This window comes from Cherax quadricarinatus, chromosome 37 (assembly GCF_038502225.1).
Source record: "Cherax quadricarinatus isolate ZL_2023a chromosome 37, ASM3850222v1, whole genome shotgun sequence".
NCBI lineage: Eukaryota > Metazoa > Arthropoda > Malacostraca > Decapoda > Parastacidae > Cherax > Cherax quadricarinatus.
In genome coordinates, this window is record NC_091328.1 from 24,812,215 (window position 1) to 24,818,214 (window position 6,000).

Consider the following 6,000-nt stretch of genomic DNA (forward strand, 5'->3'; position numbering starts at 1 on the left):
TCAGGAATATCGCTAGTATTTTCCTGGGTGAAAACTGAGAGGAAGTAGGTATTGAGAATTTCACACACATCCTTATCACTGTCAGTGATCTGACCAGAGTTACTCTTAAGTGGGCCAATCTTGTCCCTAATCTTACTTCTGTATACCTGAAAAAATCCTTTAGGGTTAATCTTTGAATCCCTTGCGACCTTAGCCTCATAATTCCTTTTTGCTTTTCTTATTCCTTTCTTTATTTCTCTCTTTAATTGAATATATTGATTTCTTAACTGCCCATCCCCTCTTTTGATACGCCTATATATGCCTCTCTTTTGAATAATGAGATGTTTTAATCTGTTGTTCATCCATTTGGGATCATTTTTGTTAGATCTAATTTCCCTACTCGGAACAAAAGTTGTCTGGGCAGTTAGAACTATGATCTGAAAAACGTCATATTCGCAACCAAGATCACCTACCTGACCCATAGTCAGGACATCCCAATTTAGCCCACACAGGTAGTTTTTCAGTCCCATGAAGTCGGCCAAGCGAAAATCTGGGACAGAGATTTGATTGCAGTTATCTGGGTAATTCCATGATATATTGAAACTAAGTGATTTGTGATCACTTTCCCCAAGCTCATCATTAACCTCAAGATTATTAATTAGTGAATCTTTGTTGGCAAGAACCAAGTCAAGCAGATTGTTTCCTCTAGTTGGTTCTATCAAAACCTGTTCTAAAAAGCAATCCTGAACTGTATCAAGAAAGTCACTAGACTCAAGATTTCCCGTCATATTGTTCCAATCAATTTTTCTCCCATTATCACAACATTTTCATATCTAGATGCTTTATGAATTTCGTCCCATAACAGCTTACTGCCCTCCCTATCAAGGTTTTGGGACCTATAAATCACACCCAAAATTAATTTGTCACGTCCGTCGAGAAACTGTAACCAAACAGATTCTGTGTTCGATGTTTCTAATCTTATATCATGTCTAAGACAACAATTTCAATTTTCTCTGACATACATCGCCACACCACCATCCTTCCTGTTGACCTTATCAGTGTGGAATAGTTTATAACCCTGTATGTTGCATTCAGAAGGCATTTCTCTATCTTTCAGGTTGAACCAGGTCTCCGTTATACCAATAATATCTATATTACCTACACTTGCAAGTAATCTTAGCTCATCTATCTTATTTCTTAGACTCCTACTATTTGTATAGTAAACCTTGAGGGAGCTAGTCACTCGTTGCCCTCTACTATCTCTCTTTGTTTGTTGATCAATTGATTTGCCATTACTAGGAACTTTATTCTGAATATTGTCTTTTAAACATATCCCTGAGGTTTCCCGATAATAACTGCTGTTTTTAACCCTAATGCTGCAGCCTGATTGTTTCCCACAAACACACATACCTCTATAATCTATCAGTTTAAATTCCTAGACAAGTCATCAATTACCCTCTCAATTGAATTGGCTAATGCAACCACTCCATCCCCAGACAGATGAACTCCATCCCTTGCATACATATCACGTTTGCCAAAGAATAGGTCCCAGTTATCAATGAATGGGATTGCAAGTTCATTGCAGTTCCTGTCTAGCCAGCAATTTATACCAATTGCCCTAGACATCCACTCATTGCCCACTCCCTTTCTAGGCAAGATGCTACATATGACTGGGATCCCTCCCTTAGACCTAACTACTTCTATGGCTGACCTGTACTTATCCAGCAGCTCCTCTCTCCTGCCCTTTACAATGCCATTACCCCCAGCCCTAAGACAGATAATGGGCTTGTTCCCATTACCTCCCATATTATTATCCAACCTGCTGACTATGTCACCAACACCAGCTCCAGGAAGACACACTCTTTTTCTGACCTTTCTGTCTCTGTTACAAAATGCACGGTTCATATATCTTACATGAGAATCGCCTACTATTAAAATATTCTTAACTTGATTAGCAGGGTAATCAGTGGTACCTTCAACCTCACTAACCACTGAAGTACACTCGTCTTGGAGAACAGAGAATTATTTCCTATCTTCACATCTTCTCTGTTAACTCTCATCTTCCTTTTTCCTGAACGGTGCGTGACCGTGGTGGATCAGGGCTTGATCAACCAGGCTGTTACTGCTGGCCGAACGTCAACCGACGTACGAACCACAGCCCGGCTGATCAGGTACTGGCTTTATGTGCCTATTCAGTGCCTTCTTGAAGACAGCCAGGGGTCTAATGGTAATCCCCCTTGTGTATGCTGGGAGCAGTTGAACAGTCTTAGTGTATTCATGGCGCCCATGCTTTTCACTGGGGGGATGTTGCAGCTCCTGCTGAGACTTTTGCTTCTGTAGAGAGTGATTATCGTGTGCAAATTTGGTACTAATCTCTCTAGGATTTTTCAAATGTATATTACCATGTATCTTTATCACCTTCGTTCCAGGGAGTACAAATCAAGAGAATTCAACCGTTCCCAATAATTTAAGTGCTTTACCGAACTTATGTGTGCCGTGAAAGTTCTTTGCACATTCTCCAGGACAGCATTTTCGCCTGCCTTGAGAGGGGCCGTTAGTGTACAGCAGTATTCCAGCCTAGAGAAAAGAAGCGATTTCAAAAGAATCATCATTGGCTTAGCATCCATAGTTCTGAAGGTTCTCATTATCCATCCTATCATTTTACTTTCAGTTCTGGTAGATAAGTTGTTGTGGTCTTTGAAAGCGAGATCCTCTGACACTCTCACTCCCAGGTCCTTCACATTAGTTTTTCGCTCAATTGTGTGGCTGGAATTTGATTTATACTCTGATACAATTTTAATTTCTCCAAGTTTTCCATATCGGAGTAATTAAAATTTCTCTTCATTGAACTTATATTGTTTTCTGCTGCCCATATATTTGTTTGATGTCCGCTTGGAGTCTTGCAGTGTCTTCGATGAATGACACTGTCATGCAAATTCGGGTGTCATCCGCAAATGAAGGCACGGATATGAGATGAGGAACAGGATGGGAGCAAGTACTGTGCCTTGTGCAACAAAGCTTTTCACTGTAGCTGTACTATTAGTTTTGTGTTCTGTTTGCTAGGAAGTTATAGATCCATCTACCAACTTTTCCTGTTATTCCTTTATCACGCATTTTGTGCGCAATTACACCATTGTCACACTTGTCGAAGGCTTTCTCAGTCTGCGTATACTGCATCTGCATTTTGTTTATCCTCTAACGCACCCAGGACCTTGCCATAATGGTCTAATAATTGGGACAGGCACTAGCGACTTGCTCTAAACCCGTGTTGTCCTGTGTTATGTAACTGATGGGAATCTAGGTGGGTAGCGATCTTACTTCTTAGAACCCTTTCAAAAAGTTGTATGATATGGGACGTCATTGCTATCAGTCTGTAGTTCTTTGCAATTACTTTACTGCCACCTTTGTGGTAGTAAAGTAATTGCTATGTCTTTTGCCTTTTCGAAGTCTTGTGGTGTTAGGATAATATCAGATATTTTTTAATTGACCGAATTTTGAGTCTTGGTCATAAAAAAAATAGATAAGTATAGATGAATATTTTTTTCTTTATCAAAGAAATTTCATGTGTACAAATATATTATGTACTGTGTAACTCACTAATGTTACTCTTTTTACTGTATTTTTTGAAAAAAATTTTAAAAAATTCAGAAAAAACAGTAACATTAATGCGCTAAATAATACATAATATTTGTACACTTGAAATTCCTTTGATAAAAAAAAAAAACATGTTGGAGAGTGAAGTAGTATATAGTTATTGTTTAGAAAATTGTAACAAGAAATTTTGCTTATAAATGTGTGAAATTTGCATTCTGATGCTCCCAGCAAATAACAACACCAAGCTCATCTTCCCTAATGTTAGGCGTAAGTTCCCCCAGCACAGTCACCAGTTCCCCCAGCACAGTCTTCAGTTCCCCCAGCACAGTCATCAGTTCCACAACACAGTTATCAGTTCCACAGCCCCGTTTTTATTTCCCAGCACATTTATCAGTTGCATAGCACAACCATCAGTTCCATTATCGCAGTCACCAGTGCTCCCAGCACAGTCACCAGTGCTCCCAGCACAGTCACCAGTGCTCCCAGCACAGTCACCAGTGCTCCCAGCACAGTCACCAGTGCTCCCAGCACAGTCACCAGTGCTCCCAGCACAGTCACCAGTGCTCCCAGCACAGTCACCAGTGCTCCCAGCACAGTCACCAGTGCTCCCAGCACAGTCACCAGTGCTCCCAGCACAGTCACCAGTGCTCCCAGCACAGTTACCAGTGCTCCCTGCACAGTCACCAGTGCTCCCAGCACAGTCACCAGTGCTCCCAGCACAGTCACCAGTGCTCCCAGCACAGTCACCAGTGCTCCCAGCACAGTCACCAGTGCTCCCAGCACAGTCACCAGTGCTCCCAGCACAGTCACCAGTGCTCCCAGCACAGTCACCAGTCCCCCCAGCACAGTCACCAGTGCTCCCAGCACAGTCACCAGTGCTCCCAGCACAGTCACCAGTGCTTCCAGCACAGTCACCAGTGCTCCCAGCACAGTAACCAGTGCTCCCAGCACAGTCACCAGTGCTCCCAGCACAGTCACCAGTGCTCCCAGCACAGTCACCAGTGCTCCCAGCACAGTCACCAGTGCTCCCAGCACAGTCATCAGTTCCTCACAGCTCACACCAAGCTGTGACCCATCAACCTCCATTATGGCATCAAGTAACACCACAGCCCACACCCTAATCTGCCAACCTTGGCAGATTACGCTGCAATGGTGATGAACGGGTCTTGATCTAGTGAATAAGAGATAGCTTACACTTCCTTTAATCGACTATGGTTACCACGAATTTCCCTAATAATAATAATAATAATAATAATAATAATAATAATAATAATAATAATAATTCTTAGCTGTATAAATTTAATTGTGCCACTTTTATTAAATAAACTGATTTCTGTGAGGTAACTGGAACATGCTTCTTTGGATCGGTTTCAGAACTTAAACAGAAATATATCATAATTGGTAGTATTTATGTATTGATTTTGTGCTGAGGATGCCGATTTGACAATTTTTAAAAGCCTCTTATTAAATTGGATATTCTTTAAAAATTATCTTTTTTACTTATTGGATTCAAAATAATTTGAGATAAACTTCCCAAAAAAGGAAAGAAAAACTATAAATGAGAATTGATCTACGAGATAAAAAAATTATAATGTGTCTTCAGTTTAGCGTCTAATCTGGCATTTCTTAATGAAAAGTATTAATTAGATTTGGGCCATGTATGTCCTAATTTGACATTTTTTATTGAAGAAATTCCACGTGATGATTTGTATATGTCTCTTCTGATTCATTTGAAATCTTTTATGTTGATATTTTACTGCATTACAGACTTAGGTTGCAACAAGGGACTCGGGTTATGCAATATGCAGATACCTTTCTTGGTCCGTGAAGCGACCGAAATACGTAGTTACTATTAGGAATCATCAACGAGCGACCGAAATACGTCAAGTTACTATTAGGAATCATCAACGAGCGACCGAAATACGTCAAGTTACTATTAGGAATCATCAACGAGCGACCGAAATACGTCAAGTTACTATTAGGAATCATCAACGAGCGACCGAAATACGTCAAGTTACTATTAGGAATCATCAACGAGCGACCGAAATACGTCAAGTTACTATTAGGAATCATCAACGAGCGACCGAAATACGTCAAGTTACTATTAGGAATCATCAACGAGAGACCTGTTTGTAGTTGCCAAATTTTCCCCCTCTTCCAACTTTTCATTTTTCTTTCACTCATAACTCAAAAAGGCTTCGTCTAATTGGCTTCAGTTTCTCAACGCTTGTAGGTAACGAGGACCAGAGTTGTTTAACCTGTTCCTAGCATCCTTGAACTATTAACTACTAACATTAAATTTTAAATTAGTGGACTGGTAAGCCAGAGGAAGGTTTCGGTCAGAAGACCAAAAGCTCCATTTGCTGGTCAGCTTATGGCTCTGACGAACCTTACCTAACCTAACCAGCATCCTGGAATGGTTCCACT